Below are 27,842 nucleotides of genomic sequence, written 5' to 3'. Positions count from 1 at the left end.
GTACAGTAGTGCCTCCTGTCCTGACTGTAGGGTCTCATCCAGCTCTCTCTTGAGACAAGCCAGGGTATCGGCTTCAACAACATGACTAGACAGCTTGTTCCACACCCCCACCCTCCACTATGTAAAGAAGTGCCTCCTGCTCTCATTATTAAATGCTTTTCCCCAAGTATTAATTCTGTTAGACTAAGAATAAACCTGTACTGAGACACAAACTTGGTTGGGTTCTGCTGGTGAGACTAAAGCAGTCATCTTGTTGACAGGTCTTGACAGAGACGGACGTGACCCTGAAAGGCCAGAGAGGGTCGACCAATACTGAGACTCTGAGCAAAGATTCTTCCAGTGTAAGACAATCAATGTGTTCCGCTCAGGATGATGCAGATGATAGTGTAGATAATGAAGGTGGTTATTATGATGATGTTGATGGAAAGGTGTTGATGATGATGATGATGGACATGATGATTGTCATGATGAAGAAGGATACGGTGATGAAGATGGTGGAGATCATTTATTAGAAATGTGATGAGATGATGATGACGAAGATAGTGGAGATTGTGATGGTGGAGGTGTTGATGATGGTGACACAGTCATGCCTGTGTGTGGCTGTGTGTGAAAGGGAAGGTGGGGTTGGATCGGGTCTGCCGCTGTCATCTGATAGGACTGTCAGAGGAAGAGGGAACAGACTCCCCCTGCGTCTCACCCTGGGCAGCCCAGAGCTGCAAGTCTGTGAGCCTGATATGTCTGTGACATCTGTCGAAAGTTTGGTTTCAGCTGCAATGATGGTGACTGTGATTGCTGGGAGACCAGGGGCAGGGCTTGGTCCTCCTAAAGAAGACCCTCTCAGTTTCCACTCTGTCCTCCTCATGCCCTCTCTGTGCCCCTGTCCCCTCAGGCTAGCCAGCCAATCACCAGGCAGGAGACCGAGACCCAGCTGTGGAACTACCCTAATAGGGCCCGGAGAGGGATCTGCAGAAGGACAGGGCATGGACCTCCTCCTTGGCAGCCCACATACCCCATTGCTCGCCCCCTCACACACCCCCTCACCCACCCCCTGGTACACCCGCTCACCCGGGCCTGACCCCAGCGGCCCTGTGGCGGCTCAGGGAGGACCTGCAGGTCGAGCTGGAGGGGCTGCTCCAGGAGGAGGAGATACGGGTGCGGACCTGGGCTCAGAACATGATATCATCTATCCAGCTGGACTGCCTGGCGCTGTACAATGAAGTCCTGCCTGACTTTGGATCAGAGGCTGCGTATGCGGGATTGGTAAGTCCCTTAAACCCCTCCCCCTTGCTTGAATCACACTGAGGTACACAGGGGCTGGGGCGACTCACCTCTCCAAGACACCTGTGTCATCCCACTCCCATTTCACCTCAACATGGTTCTGAGAAAATCTCCTGTCCCCAAGGGGAGAGAGACAGGAGCTGGACTGGGTCTCCAGCCCTCTGTTTATTCAAGATTATTCCCTCAGGAGGTGGGTGGGGTGGAAGACACACTGTCTACAGATCACAACTAGGGGCAGCAGAGCAGGAGGTGAGACTCCTGATCATAGATAAGGATAACAGTGAGACAACTCCCCCTCTCTTGACTCACTGCCTACTGATGATGTTATGAAGTGACACTCCAGCTCTTCCCTTTGGTGGTGTCTCCAGTCAGGCAATTTGGAAAATCGTTAAGGGATGATGATGATGATTCACCTTTCTTGTTCTCCCTGCATGGTACAGGAGAGGGAGCCAAGATTCAGGGTCGTAATTATTAGGAATTACACAAAAACCTCAAATTAAAACACTGAAGACAACAGGCAAGACAATGGAAGCTCTGATAATGAAGGATTAGTTTGACTGCAGCAGACCTGGTCAGGACATCTTGAATGATTCTCTCTCCCTGTATTCCCAGGATTTTCCCTTTCAGGGCACAGGAATCATGAAGCAGGACAACTACGAGGAGGCGAAAGAGGCGCTGAAATCCTACTTTGAAAACACGACGGTCAGGTGTGACTTCTCCGAGGTGGACAAGTGCTTCCGCCAGGCTGCAGCCAAGCTCAACCTCATCCTGCAGAAGTACCTGGGAGACGCTGTGGCCGAGGTCTGTGAATAGCAGGTTTATTTTCATAAAATACATTTCTCATCCCCTTGTATTGTTGGTGTCTATTTCATGTAAAGGAGTCAACTTGAAAATAAAATGTTTAATTGACTTACAGAGATTCTTCATGAAGACGTGCGTCGGCTATATACTGCACAGCTTAAGGAACATGAAGACAAATCCGTTTGCTAATTGTCACCAAAAATGTCACAAATTAACCACCAAGCTGGTTTACGTGTCCAACCACCTCTTCCTACTTTGCAGTGAACACAATTCTTTCAGTTTCCTCTCTTGTATTTTCCTTACTGTTTTACTGTCCCCTTCACCCATGTGGAGATGGATCCACAGACGAAAACCTGTGTTTCACCGTTTGTTTATGCAGTGTCAGTCTTTGGACTTGCAAAGCTCCAGTAGCACAATCAGTCAGTGTGCGGTACTTATATAGCTGTGCACATGTTTTGCCATTCTACTGATATTAAATGAATAAGTCACTTGGCTATACCAACTGCATTAAACCTAAAAAAACAAGGGATGTCTGAGCAAATGCCCATAGATATCACTTGTTTTATAATAAAACAGAAGAAAAGGTCAGAGTACTGATTGTAATAAGCATTATTGAAAGGATTTAGAATTTAGAAAACAAATTATTCTGATCCATTCACATCGATTGAGGGTCCCAGTTAGGAAAACCGAGTCACTCCTCTGGTGTCGAGATGGCATACAACTTACTCTGATTGCTTGTTTAGCAAATCAGAAATTTGACCTGATAAAATAGCATCCTTCATTCCATTCATAAAAGACTGTAAGTGCTGGCTGTATTCCCACATTACATACCTAATTAATGGCCTAATCGAGAACACTGAACTAGTTTAGAAGAACCCCTATATAAACAAACAGCACTAGAAATAGGGCAAATCATTCCCCTACAAAAGTGTAAACCCAAAATATTAAATTAAAAATATGATATAAGACATCGTAATTATTTCAGGATAAAGTGGGCTATGCTTGTTTGGTTTCAAAAGAATGGGCAAAACATGAGTAGTTTAGAATTCTAATGATCAAAGCTGTATGTATTACTCAAAAGAAGTTATGATATTTCCCAAATACTGGACATTTTATCCTGTTTCTCCTGATCAAAGCAATACAAAATTCTTGGATGAGACATATGCAAATCAAAGATTTTAATTGGCCAACCAGAACCCTGTCAGACAAGGCATTAGAATGTCTTTGTCTGAAGCTAATAAATAGGGCAAGCCAAGAACCACTATCTGGAAGTTAGGCCCATTAGGACCAGAAGTTATGCCCTGATGTCTGGAAAGTTAGGCTGAAGATGACGGAACGTCAAGACCCATTGAAGCCAGCGTACCAAGGAGAAGAAGTAGCAAAGAGCTCAACTGGACCAGGGAAGCAAACTCCGATATGCTGCTCCATCCTCTCCAGCCAGCAGCACATCTACTTGCGCTCCACAGCAACACTGAATCAGCTCCTGAGTCACAGCACCACTCGCCTAACAAATCTTCACGAATCAGGTGGAGATTTCCCCATTATTCAGAATATAAGCAATAGGAACTTCTCTCATTTGCACACCTCTTAAAGGAATAGGTTGCATTCACCCTGGGTTCAATACTTGATAGCGTAAAATAGTTATCTTAATGAAAATGTTATTATAAATTTATGCCTTCATATATGTGGGACAAGCACTCTACTACTGAGCTTCACCCCAACACAACAGTGTGGTCCTGGGCCAGGTCCTGGGCGGTGGTGAGCAGAGAGGTCGGAATGGAGTGTCCTGAGGCGGTGTGTGCTCTGTGGGGGGCAGAGCTTCTGCCAGGCATTGCAACCTGCGCGTTGGGGGGAGGCACTCATCGGGAGACAGCTGCTCAAGTGTTTGACTGCCGGTACACTGTCTCCGGCTTCTGCATCTTCAGGAGTGTCTCTAGCCTCCCAATCCTCCCCTGTACTGCGTCGTACTGCTCCCGCTGCTGCCGAAAAGTCTCCACACAGGTGCTGCTTCCACAGGTTGGCACGCTGGCCAGAGGCCGAGAGCAGAGTCCCACGGCCTGTGGCAAAATAACATAATTCATGTAAGAAATAAAGTCACACAGTAGTATTCATCAGTCGTGGAACAGACGTCAAAATAAACTTTTCTTTTTATCCATCTTACCGCTTTCTTTTTTACTGTCCTGGTGGTAGATTTTGAAGATCGTTTCACTCGTGCTGTGTTTTCTTGAAGAACAGGCTACGAAGAAATATTTATAATTGAATGTATAATTCAAAACGGCAATACCTTGTAATATGCGCTATAATAGCGTATTTCAGATGAAGTCTGCTGTATTTGCTTACCCTTCGCTCTTTGCAAACTGGGGCTGCAGAAGCACCTCGTCTCTTCCCGTAAAAGGTCTTGGTCTCCATACTGTACTGTGGTCGCTGTAGTGCAGGCTCGCAGTTTTTTTTTTTTGTGATGGGAACTCACCTGATCCCTTGGTGTATTTATGCTATATTCTCATGTACGGCTAGAATGTGTTCATTGTCTTCCAATGAAAGGCAGGTTCCTTTTGCCGAAGTCGGGAGACATTAGAGGCTTGCCACACCCGGACTGTTAAACTAATGCATTAGCATGTCAAAGCTATCCCATTGATGAGCCTGGCGCAATAATTGTTTTGTTCCTTGATTTTTTTATCTGCATTAATTACAGAAATCAAGTTCCTGATCTATGCAGATGACCTGGTCCTGGTGTCTCCCACAGAACAGGGGCTGCGGAGGAACCTGGCACTACTGGAGCAGCACTGTCAGACCTGGGCACTGACAGTCAATCTGGACAAGAACAGAGTTATGGTTTTCCAGAAAAAAAGCCAGACCTCAGGGAAACAACAACAAAACATTAACATCTAACAACGGGTGCAGGGCCGAATTAGGCCAGTACCCGCTATTGTTAAACATACAGAAAAGAATATTAAAGTATTGGCTTTAATATTAGCCGTACAGAACATTAAAGTGCCCCTTTCCATTCAGTGGGTGTCTGAGCAGCTGTGTCTTATCTTCTGACAGTCGCTGTTGTGAATGTCTGTACAGTGTATCTTATTTTTAGTACTATATTTTTATATTATATTCCCTATTAATCAAACTCTAAGAGTATGTATCGGCTTGCCCCCCCACCCCCCTCCCGCCCCTCTCTGTGTACAGTAGAGCCTCCTGTCCAGCCAGTACAGGAGGCTCTACTGTACACAGAGAGTGGCGGGAGGGGGGAACAAGCTGTCCAGCCATGTGGAATACTACAGAACCCTAAACAGACAATACACACTACCCGAATATTTGACCGAGATATCCAGACACAGCTGGATGAGCTCCACCAGTCCGGACAGGCAAATAAGATACACTCCACAGTCATTCACAACAGCGACATATCATAAAACTTTTGCACATATTGTTAAATTATTACTTGTTTTTCAGGCAGTTAAAAAAACACTTGAATTACTTATCCAGTCTCTCGAAATAAAAATATTTTTCAAGCAATGCAACTAACGTCGGGCAACGTGTTTTTTTTAATCCAACATTGACAGCCACATCTTAAATCTTGTCAGTCAGCTCTTTTTTCTCTATTTGAATTGTGGCGATTCAAACAACTTGGGATAACAAGTGGTCTCAAAGTCACCGAGCTCACAGAGCTTCAACAACAGATGACAACTTCCCTTAGTCCTTCCTTAGTCTTCCTGAAAGTGTCAGATTATGAGTGAATAAAAGCATGTTATTAAAAACACGTTCGTGTTTGTTTGGGAGCTATATTATGTATCTTTCATATGTAAGATATAATGCTGTGTTCCTGCTTACACATCGCAAGACTTTATAAGCTGGAAAAAAAGGTTTCGATTTGTGTCTTTTTCACATTATCTGGCGAGCCTTGTTTTGTCAAAGAACCAGAGATCATCTCGCTTTCAAAAGACATACTTTGAAAAGACTGCAAATGTATTAGCAAGGGTTAATTGCACTATGGACCGCACAAAGAAATGTAAAATAGTCTTCTTTAGGTGTGAGGGCAGAAGTGGATCGCAGCAGGCATACTCAGCAAATAACGAGAAAACAAAGAACAGGGGAGGTGAGACGAGTATCCAAACAGTGAGAGATCAGAAAAAGGAAACAATTGTTACGCCCGGGTTTTCAATGCAATTTTTTTAAACTTGCTAATGCATCAGACACATTTCCTGGCGTATTGTGTTTTAAATAAAATAGGAGTGTCTTTCCATGGTATTAGCTCATCGGTATGGTGTAAGTTTTATCTGTACCATACTGTATACAGGTACAGAGTTCAAGCTGCACCACTGTATCGCTTTGGCAAGGAGACGGACTATGGCCAAAATCACGAAGACTCTCTCACACCAAATAATGAAGATGAAAGGAAACGGGAAGTCAGCACGAGACATTGTACAGCATTTGGCTTTGATGGACATCTTTGTTTGTGAAAGCACAGTGAAACGACATTATAAAGGGGAGAGGAGGCAAAGAGAATCTAAACCGAGGACGATTCAAAGGTAAATAACTTTCTAAAAATGCTTTTCTTGCATGTAAATACAACTACGCACATTATTTTTATAACTAACTGTTGATCTCTTTTTTTTCAAGTCCTATGGTGCGAGCTGTTGTAACAGAAGAAATAAGGTTCTTGATCCCGAGATGAAGTGAAACAGATGAGTTTATTGCATGCAAGGAACAATAAAGCCGAAGTCTTGTTTCCCGCAAGAAACAACAAAACCGAAGTATTGTTCAACGTACTGTTACAAACTTTTGGGTTATATAGTGTTTTCTTCTCCGTTTCTGACGTCACTCGGTATGATGGTAAAGAGGGGGGTTCGTGGTATTTGGCCAGTTTACGATGTTCTGGGCAAATGGTCAGTTTAACATTACACCCAGGGGGGTTCCTAGCTGGCATCTGCAATCCTTATCAGTTAACCCCCTTTCCTGCCATAAACCCCTGCTTGTGACTTGGAAGTCTAAACCCCCTACAGAAAAGATTAAATTCAAACCCCCGTCTTCACATCTTTCTTCATTCCCCCCTTATAAAATATGGCATACGTCAGTGTAGCCTATTTTTATACATACAATGTCAGGGCAGATCTTTCCTTTCTTGGCGAACAGGTATGTATTGCCATGACATTGTACGTTCCACGGTTATGGCAAGATGTGATACATGTTTTTGTGCACGTGATGATTACAATTATACATATAAACAATACTACTCCTACAGATAAACACTATAAAAAGGTTCCACCCCAGGCCCCAAACACAGACTTTACCCAAAACCCAATTCCCCAATTTTCAGTATAATAGTCCTGATATTTCTGTCCCTCATTGTAAATGTGTTGGGCCAGATCTGAGATGTGCTCAGAATTATCAGGGATATATGTGCAGCATTCAGTGCCAATTACTGCACAAGTTCCTCCTTGGGCCGCCAGTACATAATCTAAAGCTAGTCGGTTCTGCATGGCCACTGTTCTGAGGGCTACCATCTCATCATTAACAGCCTTCAGACTAGATGAGGTAGAATTTGCTAATTCTTCTAAAGTCGAAGCCATTTGAATTAACTCTCGACTCAGAAAGTTCATGCCGGCTTGTGGAAATATTATACCTAAATAATATTCCCAATCAGCCAATTTTCTTTGTGGTCTGTGGTTAGGTCCGAAGGGGGTGTGGGTTTGAACACGGATATGAGGAACCACATATCCTAAATAACATGAGCCAGACCACTGGGCTGGCAACCATGGGTAGGCTCGTTTTCCACAAATGAAATATGTTCCGTTTGGCGCTCCCCATGCCTCTGAAAATAAGAAGCTTATACCGAATTGTGGGGTGTGCCGATCCCATCCTGGAATTTGGGAGGTAGAGGTGGATATATTTGCAGCGCTGGTAAGGTTGCAACGACTCCATCCAACCAAGTGCAGACCAATTAGTGTGCTGAAAACATATGTTTCCCTCACGTTCCTTATTGAGAGTCAGGTATGGTGGTGTATGGCTTCTGTTATATTTAGGAGCGTAAGAGCCTGTGAAACTCGTGGGCTCTAAGCCTCGCTCCTGTAGATATTGTAATGTTGTGCAGGTTAAAGTCGTGTTATGGCAACCCCCCATAGTTTGTCATATTAAAATCTCCTAAATTATCCCTCCAAATGATCATGCCTATGACTTCCTCGCGACGCCAAGTAATGGCTCCCATAGGAAGTCCTCCCTGTACATATTTGGGTAATGCGGCACACACCCAGCAGGCACTTTGGTTGGTTTTCTTAGCTGTCAGATAGGAGAGGCCTAAAAAGGAATTAATTCCATGTTCTCCTTTGTGGGAGAGATGATCATTAATTCCTGCGGAATATAGTCCTACAGCAACAATTATTGTTATAAACAGAAATGATTTCATTCTGAGTCTGTAAATGGGGATGAGGCTCGTCGGCAGTGTGGCGCGTGGATCCAGCGATCTTTTCCTTCCACTCGAACCGCAGACTCGGTTGTCAACAGGATCTGGATCCCACCTGGGCTGGAGAACCTGTGAAGGAAATTTCCTGATCCACACCCACTCTCCTGGGATGAGGTTGTGCCCTCCTTCAGGTGGTGGTCCCCACGCCTCCAGGACCTGCTCGCGGGCTCCTTGGGTGGCCTCTGTCAGCTACTTGCAATAATACAAAGGAATGGTTGATCCCTCTGAGGAAACCCCAGTCTCAGCACCTGTAAGAGAACTTCTTTCAAATTATTAAAGGCGGCTTTTGCTGCAGGAACCAAGGCAATCTTGTCCTTGTACTGCACTCCCCCCTTAAGCAGATCTGTTAAGAGTTGTGCTCACCCTGCAAAAAACATATTACCCAGGCCCTGTTAAAATTCCACAATGCTAGACACAAAAGGGCCTTATCATAACTGCTTCTATTAGACACTCTAAAGCTGAAGCAACTCAGACTTGTGGGTTTCCTCGTCAGGGGAAGCACTCAGAATACCATCAACATACTGAGTGATCACAGCCAGTTGAAGCCACGTGATACCCTGTTCTGCATAGTCATTCTTTGTAATGCATAATATTTCAACCCAATAGATCTGGGATCAAACCACCCATTAAAATCTGGTACTCGGCAAGTAAAACTTGCTGTCCCAATACTCCTGTGGCCTCCTGCCATCTTCCCATATACATTGCTCTATAGTACACTGTTGAACAGAGGAGTGAAACAAGCAGGACAGTAGTGCTCCAGTATCCCCTACAGAAAAACCAACACTCCATTAACAGTACATTTTTATCCACTGGACTGGGACAGACTTAGGGAGGCTACAAGGGATTTACAGGATCTAATCGTTAGGTAAACAGATTTTCTCACAAGACGTTATTCTCCCCAGTCTCGATTCTAAACCTACAGCGTTTCAGCATGTCTGGTTTCGAGACATTCGAATAAAACCAAATTGTTTCCACTATTACAACTAATTGTATAAATTACAATTTATAATAATTTATAATAATACAAAAACTGTTTAACTACTTTTACGTCCACCTGTACTGTACTTATACGTTTCAGACGCTCTTATATTTTCCAATCTCCTTAAGTTGATTTTCGTCAAGTCTCTTTAGTTACGTCTCTAGCCAGTCCCGCTGGCTAAACACACTCACACCGTCATTTAGTAGACCAAAACTCACAGTTACACACATACATGCCGGCACACAAATTCATAAAACACACATACACATCGAGAATATATTTTTCTCTTCGTAATACAATGTGCTGTATTCTTGTTTTACTTTTACATGAATCCTTTTAATTCCTGAAGCGCACTCCAGGTTCGCTGCATTTCTAATTTCGGGTGCGGTACTTTAGCCCACCGGTCAATATCTTACGGTTTTGGATTTGATCGTATGGGGGAAATCAGGGAAGGTAGGTGCGATTGCAGACCCCCTCGACGGGGTGCGAGACAGTGTTAGAGTGGCGCTGTCATCAACGGCGCCAGCCCCTGCTACATCAAGTCCTTTCCCACTTCGAGTGAGAGTACAGATCTGCGGGCGCCCTCCCTCTAACAGGGGAGACCCTGATCCGTCTTTATCACACTCATACCAAGTGTTATCCCAATCAGACCCCCCTTCTCCATATGGCCACTGAGGGAATTGATCCCAATTATTTTCGTTTCCTGCCTGTTTGTTCCCCTGTGGGAGAGCAGGATATAACTTAGTCGCTGGCTGCAGCACATTAACCAGTGCAGCGTGACCAGGAGTTAATTCCTAATTCGTTTCTCACTCTCCTGTACTGCCTCTTTTAGCTTTTTTTTCCTATACTCTTTCGTAGCGAGTAAAGTATATTTTCTTCCGGGTTTTTATTTTCCCCGTAAACACACTTTTAAGTCACATCCCAATTTATTTTTTTTTCGTCATGTATCTGCCACTACTGGTGCCGGCCGTGCACCAGGGTGGGAGCTACATGCTTGTGCTTTTGCCAATCAATACTCATATATGCTTTCTTTACAGGCGTCTTCGCCCCAAATTCCCTCTGACAAACTCAGCTTTTTCCATATTTTTCTCCTTCTTTTCCGTCAACTTACACTTTTCCGATATTTAAACGGACCCTTCCACCACTTTCTCAAACCATCAGTTAGCGCACATGTTCAGTCTCTTTAAGATTTACTTTTGTCGTGTGTGAGGTAACAGCTCATTCAGTAGGGGGATGTTTTCACTTGGAAAAACCTGTGCATTACTGCACTCATTCAGCCAAGGGCGTCTGTTACCTCCCGATCTAAATACCTCTCAGAGACTTTAGAGAGGATTTACACCGCACTGTTCACAGGTAAGAAACGAGACCTCGAAAACCCCCTTTCTTGATCAGTAATTCACCATCCCCAGAACGCCAGCATCGCTGCTTTTGCCCCGGGGTGGACTTACGCACTGAGCTCAATCAGGGCGATTCTCGGGTCTCAACGTCCTTTAAATCCTGCTACTTAATGCTTTGCTCTTTTATTATGAGGTGTGTTTATGTTAGTGTCGTGCGTGTGTATATGTATTTCACAAACAAGGAAAACACCAAAAACATACATACATATATCTCCTCCACTCCTGCTTCCTTTAAAACAAAAAAAAACCACGCCACGCCAATCTGTGCACGATCAAGGCGTAGCTAATCTCAGGACCCCGGGCGTAATTAAAGCCCACACCAATCCTGGATTATACGTGCATTTAATGCACCACTCAGCTCCAGAACCCCGGGCGCAATTAAGGCCCACACCGATCCCGAGCCACAGAACTCCGGGTGCAATTAAGACCCACACCAGTTCTGACCTTCAGAACTCCGGGTGCAACTAAGACCCACACCAGTCCTGAACTACGTGCATTTAATGCACCACTTGCTCTAGAACCCCGGGCGCAATTAAGGCCCACACCGATTCAGAGCCTCAGAACTCCGGGTGCAATTAAGACCCAAACCAGTTCTGACCTTCAGAACTCCGGGTGCAATTAAGACCCACACCAGTCCTGACTTCACGGTAAGGGTCCAAAACCCGTTCAAAACTCCACGCGCAATTAAGGCATACACCAGCTTCGAACGCCTGTACACAATACCGCGGAACCCCTGCCAGACCAAATTCTGGGCTTACAGCAAACAACCCATTACATACACCGGTGCCTTCCCCGGGCCAGAGGAATTCAGAAACTCACGTTTACTCCGTCATCTCGGGCGATTCTCGCAGGGAGCAGAGATTTCCCAATCGGTCAGAGAGAGTCGGGACTTTTAAATAAAAGAGGAGTCCTTACCTCTTAGTTATGTGCGCGCTGACCGTCTCTCCTGCCGATGGGAAGTTCTGCGCCTTCTGGAGCATCCGCCGACTACGCCAAATTTGTTGTAACAGAAGAAATAAGGTTCTTGATCCCGAGATGAAGTGAAACAGATGAGTTTATTGCATGCAAGGAACAATAAAGCCGAAGTCTTGTTTCCCGCAAGAAACAACAAAACCGAAGTATTGTTCAACGTACTGTTACAAACTTTTGGGTTATATAGTGTTTTCTTCTCCGTTTCTGACGTCACTCGGTATGATGGTAAAGAGGGGGGTTCATGGTATTTGGCCAGTTTACGATGTTCTGGGCAAATGGTCAATTTAACATTACACCCAGGGGGGTTCCTAGCTGGCATCTGCAATCCTTATCAGTTAACCCCCTTTCCTGCCATAAACCCCTGCTTGTGACTTGGAAGTCTAAACCCCCTACAGAAAAGATTAAATTCAAACCCCCGTCTTCACATCTTTCTTCAGAGCCATCGACAGACTGATGGATGAAAGTGATGAGCTATCGGCGATGCAAGTTCAAGTTCATAGACGGCTATAGTCTGACCTCTGTGCGAGCGTGATTCCGACATCGATAAGAAGAGTGCGCAGAAAGCTTGGATGGAGATATATAAAAAAAAAACTCATGCCCCATGATAAGGGTAAAAAACAAAGAGGAAAGACTCAAACAAGTGCTCCAATGGATTGAACAGGAAGAGGCATTTCATGATTTGCTGGCATTTCATTGCCAGTAGCCATATCACTCTGCAACTCCCAACTGGCAATGTGTTGAAGCTAAACAGGTGTGAGCCTGGTCAGTACCTGGATGGGAGACCTCCTGGGAAAAACTAAGGTTGCTGCTGGGAGAGGTGTTAGTGGGGCCAGCATGGGGCACTCACCCTGTGGTTTGTGTGGGTCCTAATGCCTCAGCATAGTGACGGGGAAACTATACTGTACACAGGTGCTGTCCTTCGGATGAGATAGAACTGAGGTCCTGACTCTCTGTGGTCATTAAAAATCCCAGGGTGCTTCTCGAAAAGAGTAGGGGTGTAACTCTGGCATCCTGGCCAATTTTCCCATTGGCCCTTACCAATCATGGCCTCCTAATAATCCCCATCTATGAATTGGCTTCATTACTCTGCTTTCCTCCCCACTGATAGCTGGTATGTGGTGAGTGTTCTGGCGCACTATGGCTGCACATTGGTGGAAGGGAGTCCCTTTTAACTGTAAAGTGCTTTGAGTGGAATGTCCAGAAAAGCGCTATATAAGTGTAAACAATTATTATTATGATGTACTTTTCACTGATGAAACAACAGTAGCTCTGGAACAGTTTTCAACCATGTCATTTTGTAAAAAGGGGAGATATGTGGACAAGCCAAAGCCCAAACATCCACTGAAGGTTCACGTCTAGGGGGGTATATCTAGAAGAGACCTGGGACCACTTCTTATTTTCAAAGGAATTATGGATCGTGAATTCTTCTAGGAAGTCGCGGTCAAACAGCATGCCGCCCCATACTGTATATCAGAGAGCACTTTGGATCAAGGCACCGTCTCTTTCAAGACAACGATACGAAACACACAGCAGCAAAGGCGAGGCTTATAGCAGAAGGAGTGAACTGGGTGAAAACTCCAGCCGAATCCTCAGATTTAAATCCAATTGAGATGGTATGGCATTTGCTGAAAGACTATATTCAGAATATTGCTAAACCTAGCACAAAGGGTGGAGTGGTGGCTCTGTGGCTAAGGATCTGCACCTGTGACTGAAAGGTCGTCAGTTCAAATCCTGCAGCCAGCAGAGGAATCCTACTCTGTTGGACCCCTGAGCAACACCCTTAGCCCTACCTGCTCCAGGGGTGCCGTACAATGGCAGACCCTGTGCTCTGACCCCAAGCTTCTCTCCATGTCTGTGTCTCCATGGAGAAAAGCTTGGGTATGTGATAAGATGAATTCCTACTGCAAGAAATTGTATAGGGCTAATAAAGAAACATTATTATTACAACAAAGCAAGAACTGATAAGTGAGATCTACAAGTTCTGGGAGGAAGAACTGATTGCAACAATTTTATTAACAGGCTGTTTCGTGTTCTTCCTAGGATTGTTGAGCGGGTGGGGGCATTCGGGAATGTGAGTTATGTGAGTCAGATTATGAATGAATAAAACCATTTTATTAAAAATGTTATAAGGGAGAGTGTCATAAAGAAGACTCCTTGCCCCCATCTTGATTAAAATTTTATTTTATTTTTTCAAAATCTGGCAATGCCAGACAGAATTCATATTCGCTGTAGCCAAAGAGCCTTGCAGATCAGAAAATCAAGGAACGAAACAATTCTCGCGCCCGGCTCCTCAATGGAATCGCTTTAACCTGCTAATGCGTTGATGTAAGAGACAAGATGTAAAAATGGTTAACATAAGTCAGTTCTGCCTGAAAATTAGACTTCTAAGCAACAGGGGTTTATGGCAGGAAAGGGGGTTAACTGATAAGGATTCCAGATGCGAGCCAGGAACCCCCTGGGGGCATAATCTTAAACTGACCATTTGGCCAGGGCCTCTTAATTGGCCAAATACCATGACCCCCCTTACCATAACACTGAATGACGTCCAAAGCAGCAAGGAAGGACTATATAACCTAAAAGTTTGTACCGGCACATCGAACAATACTTCGGTTTTGTTGTTTCTTGCGGGAAACAAGACTTCGGCTTTATTGTTCCTTGCATGGAATAAACTCATCTGTTTTACTTCATCTCGGGATCCAGAACCTTATTCTTTCTGTTACAACAGCGTCAAACACATTTTCTGGCGTATAGTGTTTTAAAGAAGAAGGGAGTTTTTTTAAATATATTTTAGAAAAGTGTAATCAATACTAAAAAGCTGTATTTATTCAATACCACTTGATAGTTACATTAATAGAGATAAGAATTCAAGTTGATACTGTTTAGACTTTTAATTATTTTAGAAAGAGAGAGATTTCCATTTAAATTGCAACACGTGTTTAATTAAATGTCTTTATAGATTCACAATATGTAACGTAAATCGTAAATGTCTTCTGCATAATAATGTTCACCTCTCTGTCCAGCAAATTAACAATAGTAATAATAATGAACTTTATTGTATATAGCGTCTTTAAAGGTGGCTTCTCAAAGCGCTTTACAGGATAGAAACAACAATAACAACAACAACGATATTGTATTTCATTGCACTTTGACAGATCGTCTTTAAATCAATTGTTGATTTAAAGTTTGACAGTAAATGTTGATATTGTAACGCATACAGCCTCCATTGCTCTCCATCTGCTCTCATTGACAGCTGACACTCCTCCATACACTCAAGTGAAAAGTTAATAACGCCACTGTAAACGTCGTATTTACAATTTGTTGATAATAAAAATATTAAGTTCACTAAAGCTTTCTCAGTCAAGTCAGGGAGCTGTGTAAGCATGCATAGGCAGCTGTGTAAGCATGCATAGGCAGCAAAAGATCAGCTAAACTGGGAAGATGCGACACCGAAGATTATATTAATAACCTTTTAAATCTGAAGGGAGATCTAAAGGGATCCCCACACGATACAGGTTCCTGCTACTGGAGCGATTCAGAGGGAAAGACGGTGACTACTCATTGTTATTAAAAAATGACTTAGATTTGAACATGTTGTGATATTTAGAAATATAAAAAAGTCAATTAATTGTCCATAATATAATAAAGAAAAATTGTGGCGCTAGCTGGATTTGAACAGCTAACCTCCCACTTATAAGTCAGGCATTTAAATCATCACACCACTCACATGACAAGTGGTGAGACAGCCCTACACATATCAATAGACACTGTATGTGTACAGTATATACTACTGTTTGTGTTACAGTACATGAATATAATTATATATATTAATCAAATTCTAAAAGTATGCTTGTTTACTCCGGTATCGAGCGTATTCGCAGAAAAGCTTAAAACTATCACTTTTCTCACAGAGTACTGTATACTGTATAAACGTCCAGTAGCATGGTCAGAGGAAGCAAGGAGCACGTAAAAACGTTTCCAAAATAACCACATTTAAGACTTTGATGCTTAAAATTTTTAGGGAGAAATGGAACACTGGTGTGTATTTTTTCTTTAAAGTACCGAGACCAGCCATATACAATTTACATAATATGTTTATGTTCCTAAATTAATATCGTTTATGATCTTCAAATGCGTTATGCTCCTATTCTTTTTATGCTCAGCTACTAAAATTTCCCTTCAGTGGTAAAATTCCATAAAATATTCAATACTAAGCAGATTAAAATGTGCACAGTAAAGACATTAAATGATTAAATCTTTCCACGACCGACCAACGCACCACAAGTGCCCCTGTCGGTCATTTTGGCCAGCCAATCACGTACCGTGGTATGACGCATTATGACGTAGGGGAAATGCCTGCGGCACGTGTTTGTACCACGCACTTTGAATGGCTGCATCTGTATTTCTGATTGAGTGCTGAGTGCAAAGGTTGAATAAGCTTTGGTCCTGCCAACGATTCGGTGTGAAAAAGCACAGCATTAAAGTTTCACAGACAAATGCAGCATGCCGACAAAACCAATTTTAAAAACAACTACGGCACACTACGATTCGCACTGACTCAAAAGTGATCACGACAGATGTTGTTCCCTGCATAACGCTGAAGGGACCAAAGAGCATTGCTGTTAGGAAGAAAAAATGAGGCTTTTTTCTGCCTTGATGTTAAGCTGACAAAGACTATCTTGAAACACTTAGTTCAGTCTCTTGATAGACTGTCAAGCAAAGCTTTTACCCATTGAACTCGCTATAGAAGAATTGTCTTAACCCACAAACACTTAGCAGCAGAGAAATTCAAACCTACCCCTGCAAAGAAATTGGAGCACAAACCCAGCACCTTAGACCACCCAGCCACACTCACAACATCTTACTTTTTCAGAGAACACCGGGTTCAGCTCTAGGTGTGTGATGCTTGAAAATGAATGCACCTTCGTTTTCCGAGATGTTTCCTATCACGTCTTTGTCAGCTCTGAATATAGTTCTTCTTTGGAGCAGGCTTCAGACCTTTTATTTAATGTATAAAGGAGGGCGCATTCCTAACGTGTAATTCCTGTTTTAGAAATGTTTTGGGCGGTGTGTTTTATATAGTATTCTGATTGTATTCAGAATAACAGTATTCTGATAGTATTCTGTAGACCTGTGTAGCAATCGTACTGGATGTGACACGGATTCTGAAATGTTTCTTGAAAAGGTATTTAGGGTTGCTTGAATCTATTATAAAAAAGTGACCCGAAACTTCCTACCTTCCAATCACTGATGTCGCTCTCCCTAAACCTGTACATGATGTTTTGCAGATGTGCAGTGTGCCTTTACTCCTGTATTAAAAATTACCTCTGTTGTCGGGTGGAGTTGAAGGAGAACTACAACTATAAAATGTTTCTATACTTCAGAATGTCCCTTTAAATCTGTCGGTGTGGGGAGCGGGCAGGTACAGAGCTTTTACAGATGCTCATGATGTTTCTCATGGGGTGTTACCTGCTGTAGCATCTCTCTCCACGCCTTTAGAAAGAAAAGAGTGGCTCCAGTGCAAGGTAAGGTCAGAACAGCTGGTCTGATTGTCTTAGAAAACAAGAAATTAAAATCAACAGGGAAATTAAACAATACAGAAATCAGTGCAGTATACAATAGGAAGCTATCAAACAAAATGCTCAGCAAAAATCGTAGTTGAGTAAATTGGTGTAAAAAAAAATATTTGTAAGCAAAGGAGAGCCCGCACTGCGTGTGAAACACATCAATCGTTCAGCATTTCTGAAACGTTTAATTGAATTGACAAAGAAATCCTCTCCTTAAACTTCAAAAAAGGATTATCTGTGGCGTAACTCTGCAGGCGTAACCAGCAGGCGTAACACTTACCAGCAGGCGTAACACTGCAGTTGCCCGTTTCTCACAGGTGTTTGAAGTTGTGGATAACATTTAGCAGGTTTGGCGCCGTGGCTTAGCTGGTTAAGACGCCTCACTAAAAACCAGGAGACCCTGGGTGCAAATCCCAGCGGTATCTATTCGTAGACAACAGGCCACTCATTGTCAATATTTATGGAGCTTAATTTAAAGACAACGGGAGAAGCTTTCTGTAACTGTTTTATATCACTATGTAGCGGTTGGCTCTGTGGTGCAATGGAGAGTGCTTTGGACTTCTAGGCCTTGATAGAATGAAGTCATTCAAAGGTTGTGGGTTTGAATCCCACTGGGGTCATGTAACATTTTGATTCAACCTTTCGAAATCCTCTAAGAATTGGTTTTGATCAAGTCAAATAAAGGACTTCTTAAGAGTCCACAGTTGAAAATGAACCAGCAACCACAAGAAAGAAATTAGCACTGGATTGTGATCACATCCTTGCACTGGCTTCCTGTCAACTTCAAAATCCTCATGCTCACCTATAAGGCTCTCCATGGCTTGGCACCTCAGTACCTGTCTGGGTTATCGCCCTACTCCCCACCTCACAACCTTCGCTCTTCTAATTGTGTTTTTCTATCTGTCCCCCAGTCCATCTACACTCTATGGGTGACAGGGCCTTCTCCTGTTTTGCCCCAAAGTGTACACCTACACTCTCACACAGATTTACACTCACAGACACATTACACATTTATACACACAATCAGACACTCACACACTCACATGTATACACTCACACATGCTATCATCATTAATACTCACATAGACACAGACACTACACACTGACAGACATACCCACACATACACTTACAAATATAAAACTACACACTGACAGACACCACACACTCACAGACACACACCATACACACACATTCACAGGCAAGCATTCACAGAAACAAATAGACACTACGCATACTCACAGACACACACTTATAGACACCAAACACTCAGAGACCCCACATGCTCACACACTAACAGCCCACACACGCCCAGACATGCACCTACACACGCACAGATACCACAAATACACTTATCTACAGATACACAATAACTAACACAAATATAAATACTACTAATACTACCACAGTAACACTATCACTAACACTGACACAAACTACTAATAATAACAGTAATGCTGTTACTAAAACTAACATTACTACTAGTGTTAATACTCTAACAGTAACACTATAATTAGAATTAATATTAACATGAATATGAACATTAAAACTAAAACAATCAGTAGTGCTACTGTCATTAATACTCACATGAACACTAGCATTAAAACTACCAGTTGTACTCTCACTAATATTAACATGAAGACACTGATATTAGTATTAGTTGCTGCTCGTTGCTCGTGACGTCACACCGCTCTCTGTGACAAATGCGAGACACTTAGACGCGTGCAGTGACGGGGCGCCTGTCACCGTGGTTACCATTCTTATGATTTATAAACACTGGAAAAATGCATTTAAACTGTTACATACATTTATTAACTTGAAATATCATTTTCTAGCTCTAGGATACAGTTACCTAAATAATAATATGAATAATCATTGTGTAATTTCGGATTGAATATTATTAACCCTAAACGCACTATGGTAATTGGTCGATACAGTCTTTATTAACTGTTTTCTAGATACTTAAACAGGGTCAAGAAAAGAATCAGTACTCACCAATCGTGAAGTTAATCGATTTTTCTACGGTTCTTCAGTTGAAATAATTGGTTGTCGATAGATAAGTGATCAATAACTCTTCTCCGTGCGCTCCGTGCGCCTCCCCCGGTCTCTCTCTCTGATCCCGGCGCTCCGGCTGGTGTCTGTGACGTCACAGCGCTCATTCTGACAGAGCAGAGCGTGTCTCTGCTGCTTTTGTGTCTTTTTTATGAATGCCAGAGGTACTCGAAATGTTTTAAAAAGAAAAGCGGTTTTTTTTTAATGTAAAAAAGTGAGTGCTGATTTTTATTTTATACAGGAAACACATGCATGTTGAAACACTATTTAAGTTCTATAAACAACTGAGCAAGGAAAACATGATATATGTAAAAATACAATTTGATCACATAATTTACTTCATTACCTCTGGTGGTTAAATGTTTTTTTTCGGTTTGTTTTTTTCTCTTGTACCTGTTTCTGATCCTCTGGTTGAAGTTATATTTGTAAATTCTATACGTTTATTTTTTTTTTTTTAAATAGCGCATCTCTGCTGGAGGAGACACCTGTCCGGAGCCCGGAGGGCTTTTCATACAAATATAACATCTCCAAAAAAACTAAACCGGGCTGTGAAGAGAGGTGATTTATAACACTTGGAAAAGGAGAGAGACAAACGGAGGAATGAAATTCATTAAACAGAAAAAAAATAGTTTACTTCACAGATTAATGTGTTACAAAGCATACCCGTGTGGAGCAGTAGAGAATGAGCACGAGTCCCTGAAATAAGCGCTTTTAAGGGTTTTACACGAATCATCAGAGTATACATGTAGAAGCCAGGAGGATTAGACTCATGTACTCATGTACTCATTAAAATGTGTATCCTGGTTTTATTTTCACCCAGCTCTCAGCTCTATAGGTAGTCTGATGATTTAAATTAACTGTATAACTGTTACAAGACTTCATCTAATTGTACATTTATAAGACTGTGAGACACATGTGAGAGCAGCTGAATCCCAGGGCTGGTGTAGAATCACCAGAGCACTGCTCAGAGCTACAGACTGGTCAACTGGTCACTACTGTAGTTATGACCATCGGCCTTTGGCTACTAATAATCAATATACTGATCAGAGTGTCAATACTGGTGTTTATTACATAAATACAAAGATAATTCCACACTCACTTGTGTTATAAAACACTTAAAAAACATGTTTGGAGGCTGATATACAGTAAAGAAAGTAATACTGAAGGGCTGGAAGTCCTGGAAAGGGTTAATAGAAACTTCTTGCTTCTGCCCTGGAACAGAGCCCACAGCTGCCAGATCAGTGAGCCCTGAGCCCAGTTCACAGAGAGGAGAACCAGGAGCTCTTTTATGTCTCTAAGAGGGCTGGGAGAAAGGAGAAAAGGGGGAGATGTGACCTGAGTCCAGGCTGTTCTGTCTGATATTGTTCATGTAGCAGCACTGATTGCCTGAATATGTTCTGGTTCTGGATTGTGAGGATAGAGAGCAGTACGGAGTTGAGCTTCTGTCTGAGTGTGAGTCTGAGCTGTGAATCTGACTGAAAAGAGAATAATGATTTTTTATTCTGTCTCTGAGAATTTTTCTTCTTTGCCAAGTGGTGTTACATCCCCTTCAGATACTCTGCACAGACTGCCAGAAAGAAGAGGAGAGAGAGATGGGCAGATAAGAGGACACACAGCGAGAGAGACATACGTCTTGATTTACTTTGAAGCAAGTGTTCATTTCTTTTATGGAACAAGTTGTTTCTGAACTTCAAGAAATTCATACAACTTCTAAAAGATAAAATAAAAATCTTGCTTATCAGGACAGAAGAAATGCTGCAAAAAATGCCAGTGATTGTTTCTCCTTTTAATGAAAAGTGGAGAAAAACAACAGCAGTGCATCTTCGTCGGCCTGATTTAGCTTAATACATGTATTCACTGATACTCCCTTTTCTGTATTCTGAAATTACAGCCTGCGAAAGATTAAATGAAAGATTAAATGAAGTTCTTGGTTACTCTTGGTCAGTGCAGAAGAAATACTGCCAGCTGGCAGGAAAATGACAGTATTTTATTTTCTTTAACTACAAGCATGTGAGTTGTGAAAAGCAATGGGAATGTGTCCCTGTGCAACTGTTAAATAAAGGGCTGGTGGGTCAAACGCACTCAGGGACGCGCTTCAAATTGTGATGATGTAAACAAAATCTCCGCTAAAAATTGAAGGGATTTCTTCGCAAACCCTCTTGAATGTTGCAGGAAATCCTCGTGTTTTACTCGTGTGGAACTACAACAAGTAAACAATTAAGTACCTAAGTCAATGTCCAAGAAAACCATCTTCACGTGTGGAATTTTTCTTTAACTGGCTGTTGGGAGAATTCATTTATACACCCGTTGTATCCTTAGCAAAAATATTTTAAAATTAGAACACAGATTTGTTGGAGAACTTGACAATCCTTGACAATCATTAAATGAGCATTATACAAATGTGCGTTGATATTTTTAATATGTACCTTAATTGTAATATATATATATACATAATTGCTTTGATATGGATGTTCATTTGAAGGAATTGAGGAAACTATGAAAGATCGCAGAACAGCCAAAGATACATTTGGGCATCTGCTATTGGTAAAGATGAAAGAGTACTGTAAGTGTGAAGCTTGCATACACACTTCATTAAACTGATGGTGTGCTTATCAATCGTGCATAAAATGTACATAGCAGAAGATGGTTTCGATCCATCGACCTCTGGGTTATGGGCGCAGCACGCTTCCGCTGCGCCACTCTGCTGACGGTGGCTGCAGAGTGATTCAACAAAACTGCTCTATCTTTGATTTCTAAAAGTGCGCCCGAGATGAAAAGTCTCAACGGTAAACGCAGACGTCACTTTGAGCACTTGGTCTTTTAAAGTACAAATCATCACACGCTGCTCTACATGGGCGTGTCTTCAATATCGTTGAGAACCAAACCTTCTGCTTTCCAAGGCAACTGATTCTTTCGTCGTTAATTCCCAAATCTTCAATGAGAATCAGTGAAACGAAAATCAAACACGTACATACTGTACTCGCGTCGTAGCGTAAACGAAAAATTATGGAAGCATTTGAGAAATAACAGGAGTAGTCTTAACAGCTCCAGCCTATCAACTGCTTTACAAAGTGATCGCTACCTCCACACCCAGTTTATAACACTGAAAATGATTCAGGAAGCACACCAAAGTTCTAAAACCAGCGAATGCATCTGCATACATAAGATGTCAATTTTTCAAAAGTAAAATCTTCAGCTTTGAAAAATTGTCATTCATATATACTCGTTTTTCTCTTTTTTACATTTTCGAGAAACAAACTGTCTTGTAATTAAGGCTGCATTAGAAAATGTGTATCTTGGTTTGCTAAATTAAAATCGGCACATCCCAGTGGGCAAAAGATGTAGAATATACAGTACGACTATTAAACGCATACCAGACGTGTAAATGTGCTCCGTAACTGGTCTAGAATGAAATTCTAATATACGTGTATCGTTATACGTCAATTAGACATCTATGATTATATGTTTATTATACATAAATGGTTGGAGTTCTATTATACGGATAAATTTAGAGGACTATTATACATATATAGTTAAAGGTCTATTATACATCAAAGAAAGAATTTTATAGGTGTAGAAACAAGTAAATAAAGCCAATGATTTGTTTTAGAAATTTATTCTTAACATATACAATTATTCACACCTGAAAATTATACAGTTCAAATTATTCATTATATACAATATTGTAATCAACAAATGTCTAATCATCATGAAAAACACAACTAGTAAACTTCAGTTACAAATTCTAGTAACATGGCAATATATATATAGTAATGACAAACACAAACTAATTACATGAACACGCTACTATTTAACTCAAAACCACATTTCGATTCAAATATACATTTTAAAATTTACAACTTCTGTATTTTCACGAAAATATTATTAATGTAGGACAAACGCTACTTTCTAATAAAGACAGAAACTGTTTTGTGTCTCATGGTGATCCTCCTCTCGATACTAATGAAATGTTTAATATGATCCCTCGAGAAAAAAAAGGAGTCAATTTCTGCCTGGAATGATTGATGCCCCATCAAACATTTTGTAATATCCCTGGAAGTTTATACAGTAGAATCCTGGTTCGTAGCTTAAATTCAAGGTAAACAAGACTAAGGAAACGAGTTGGAAACTTGATGTCGAAGTGGGATTTAAATCACCCGGAACATTTCACTACATTGGGCAGTATGTGCAAGAGAGCAATGTCTGTTATCCCTTCGATAGCTCAGTTGGTAGAACGGAGGAGTATGGACTCAACGGGGAATCCTTAGGTTGCTGTTTCGATTCTGGCTCGAAAAAAGGTGCTTTTTGTGTACTTTAATCAAAGAGTTAAAAGAGCGAATCTGTTTCATTCAGACATTGATCAAAAGCTCAATAAACGACGAAGAGGAGGCTCCTGTTCCGAATTCAGCCCACGTCTGATTGTCTTGTTTTGGCCAAGATCTGATCTTTGAATTAAGGGACTACACTGTCTGCTTTGTAATTCAAAAATACATACAAATGTCAAGTTTTTTTTGTAGATATAAAGGTGTTCTCTGTTTTCAAAGGATAATTGGCATAATGATTTGGTATTGATTTTGTATCGTTGTATTATAAAGTTTGTGCTTTCTGTGTTTTTATCGTATTGTGAACTTATTTTTTAAACAAATGCTCACAAAGGCAAACACGGCACACATCTGTTTATACTAGCGGTGAATTGTACATTTTTATTAAGTAAAAGCTACTGTGCACTTCTGGGAGTATAACAGGTTCGATATAAAGTGGCAAAAATATAAAAGGGGAAAATACCCCAGACTGCGTGTAAAGCCCTCGTTGTGACTGTTTTAGATAAAAATGGCGTACTGTGCACGAAATGTTGCAGAAACATAATCTGACATTTTGATCATTATTATTTTAATAATTTGATCAAATTGAGGCCCAGGTCCCAAATCTTCAGTTCTGATTTTTTAAGTGATATCTTTCCTTCCTGTCGTGGAAGTCACACGATGTGAGCAATTGTTTTTTTTTTTAACGTTACGATCCAAAGAGCCTCAGACGCACTGTAACCAAACCAGGATGGATTCTGCTGGGAGCCGGACTGCGCTCATTCTCACTGCCTGTGCTGAAAACAGAATCAGCTCTTCCCCGAATATCGTTTACAGCTGCTGGATGGTGCTCTGCGTTTTACTGCTCCGGCAATTACTTTGACGAAAGACAGATCACTTGGGCGCTTTTAACCTTCTCGCAGCTACGGGCCAGACTGACGCTCGCGATATGAAGGCACCCGCTGGTACACATTCTCTAACTTTCACAATTGCGACAGACTTCGCTTTTTTTTAAAAAAAAAGTAGATATAGCCCTGAAAAAAGCATTAGCTTTATCAGTTTTTACATTAATCTATTTTGAATCAAATATTGATTTTTTTATTGCATTTTACATTATAATAATCATCATCATCATTATTGCTTACACTTATATAGCGCTGTTCTGGATACTCCACTCAATGCGCTTTACAGGTAATGGGGACTCCCCTCCACCACCACCATTCTCCTGAATGCTGACAGAGAGTCAGGACCTCAGTTTTACGTCTCAGCCGAAGGACGGCACCTGTTTACAGTTTAGTATCCCCGTCATTGTACTGGGGGTATTAGGACCCGCATGGACCGCAGGGTGTGCGCCCAGCGACAAAAATCAGACGTGTGTCGGGCTCGGCTGCGAGCAGGACAATGACGTCACGGGGACAAAGTAGAGGAAATCAAAACGGTTCTATAAAAGACCTGTGTCAGCTGTCGGTTTGCACTCTGGACTCTAAATCCTCCGATTCGATTTTAAATCTCTCTAATACCTGAGCTGCGGCTTCTTCCCAGTATTTATTCGTATACTTATTATGTGTAAGTGTATAGATGAAACCTTCATATATTGTTCAGTTTAAATCAAAATGCTTTACCACTACAAGAGAGAAGTATAGTATGAAGGATGGGACAAATGTATGATTTCTTGGAACAAAACGGTTTTTATTTGCATTCGAAATGAAGCAGAATTTTAGCGCGACACACAAACCCTTTGTCTTTTTTAGAGTGATTTTTAAACAGACACAAATGTAGAAAACGTATTTTTTTAGCCCTACAATACCAGTGTCAGTGGCGTAATGAATAACGCGTCAGGCCTCGCGTCAGAAAATTAGAGGTTCGACTGCCGTCTGGCTTGTTGCGTTTATACCACTTACATTCCTTTATATAAATGAACTGCACCTGAAAGCTATAGAAAACACTTTGGGTAAGTTGTCTGCAGCCTCATGCGAATTTCGACAACTTACCCAAAACAGTGTTTTTTGGAGATCAGCTCCAGCTCTGAACTCAATTGCAATGAAAAAACTGGAGTTGTGTGCATCCGTCCATGAACATCAACTGTACTGCTGTTTTTCTATGCGTAATTTAATCGCAAGCACTTAAAAGATGCAAAAAGATTTCAAAGAAAACATAATTGAAAGACAGTCGAGTAAGGAGGTAGAAAAACGCACTCCCCTGCTGAAGAATCAACCAGTCGCCCATGTGACTGGATATAAAAATAAATTGTTCATTTTGCCCAGTCTCTGGAAGCTTCGATGCGATTATTTTCCCTTCCTTATTTCTTCATTCCCATGAATTTACTTTGTAGTAGAAGAAACACGAAAGTGGGAAACTGCAGGCATTCTTCGTGAAGGGTGGATTGTGTTCAGTGAACATATGCACATCTTTACATCAGTTCCACAACCTGCACCCTAGGGGATGTAGCTCAGTGGTAGAGTGCATGCTTTGCATGTATGAGGTCCTGGGTTCAATCCCCAGCATTTCCAGGTGTCTTATATTATTGTGCTCACATCGCAATCTTCTGTTGAGTGAGTACTCTTTGCTCGTGTTCATAGAGAGACAGGTTTACACAATTACACTCAAAGTGCTACAGTGTTGCTCTGCTGTTTAAAATGTACCTCCAAAGCATTTTGTCTGTTAACTACCAAATGATTTGAACTAATTTAACGTCATATTCAGAAAATCCAGAGAAGGTCATCAGACTTTTAGTGGCTGTTGAAGAAGACACCTGTTGAATCTAACCAGGGATTTCTTGAGAGATCATTCACCGAGCGAGTCCTCCCTCTGGACTCCGCACTCCGCACTGAGCTGAAAGCTGTGCGAATTCTTCACTGCGTGTCCTGTAACTGTTACAGGTGCTCTCGTGTAGGTGTGGAGCACAGCAACAAGAACACTTTGAACTTTTTACGTATGTGAAGGAAAAGGCAAAAGAGCATGAAAAGTATTGAGTGTATAAAATATCTATGGTACAACCCGAGAATAAACTGATGGACTAAACAACAACATTTGATGATTAAAGAGATTCAAGAAACACAATCATCCACACACGAGCTTGGATCCTGAACACTTAAGTTAATTGACAAAGCGAAGGATATAACCTGTAAACTCTCTTCATGTCTTAAAGTTTATTAAATAAAACAATTTCTTACTTTCTTAATAATTTCTTACTGTTGATGGACAATTTATTGAATTTTTGCAAAATCACAATTACAGCTTTTTCAGTTAAACTTTTATTCACATACTCTAACGTAGATAAACGTTAGTGTCTTCTGATGTGTGAGACATTTTCTCAAAAAAAATATTTGTTAGTCTCTCTGGAGGCTGCAGACGGTGTTTAAAGAAAGAATTTCAAAAAGACAGGCTCCCTAAGCTTAACATCAATGCAGAAAAAAATGTTTTCTCAACAGAAATGCTCTTTGGCACTTTCAGCTTTACATAGGGAGCAACGTCTGCCGAAATCACTTATGAGCCAGTTGTAGCGGCGAGGCTTAATAATAAGGCAGAATTAAGTGTTTCTGAGCTTTCCCAAATTAGGCCTCATTTCTCTGTTCATCTCTGTGGTGCAGCCACAGAGAAACCATTCATGCAAGGTGATTTAAGGTCCAAGGACAGCTCCCAAAGGGGGATGCATTTAGCTAAGCCTGGCTATCATGATCAATGGTCATCCATTGGTGCCTATCTGTCTAGGGAGTGCGAGTTGGACATCTGGACTGCATTACTAAGTGTCAGGACTAAGTGACTCATATCTCACCTTGATCAACCAATCAGGGACTGGTAGGGCTGAGTAACCCACGTGGGACTCTGATGCCCATGGAACTTTCAGCCAATCAATGAGCTGAAGTTCCTCCAGGTAAAAACAGGCAACACAGAGAGCCTGAGAGATTCGACAAGATTCAGATTCAGATTCAACAAGATTCTGTGAGAATTCCAGGGCAGGACGGCCCAGGAGCAGAAGGCTCCCAAGGGCAGGACATTCTCGCAGCGCGACTCCTTACCATCCTGAGACTCAGCCCGGACAACCA

General features: G+C 41.8%; 1 protein-coding gene and 1 non-coding gene across 2 annotated transcripts in view; one reads left to right on the top strand and one right to left on the bottom strand.

Moving 5' to 3' along the window:
- The window catches only part of LOC138242549 (antigen WC1.1-like), a 621,195-nt gene that overhangs the window by 20,062 nt on the left and 573,291 nt on the right, over positions 1–27,842 (bottom strand). The gene's annotated exons all lie outside the window — the stretch shown is intronic.
- Positions 26,235–26,306, top strand: trnaa-ugc (transfer RNA alanine (anticodon UGC)). The gene has a single exon. It is a non-coding gene; the product is annotated as a tRNA-Ala (tRNA).

Source organism: Lepisosteus oculatus, chromosome 14, assembly GCF_040954835.1.
Source record: "Lepisosteus oculatus isolate fLepOcu1 chromosome 14, fLepOcu1.hap2, whole genome shotgun sequence".
Lineage (NCBI taxonomy): Eukaryota > Metazoa > Chordata > Actinopteri > Semionotiformes > Lepisosteidae > Lepisosteus > Lepisosteus oculatus.
This window is presented reverse-complemented; position numbering and strand designations above follow the sequence as displayed.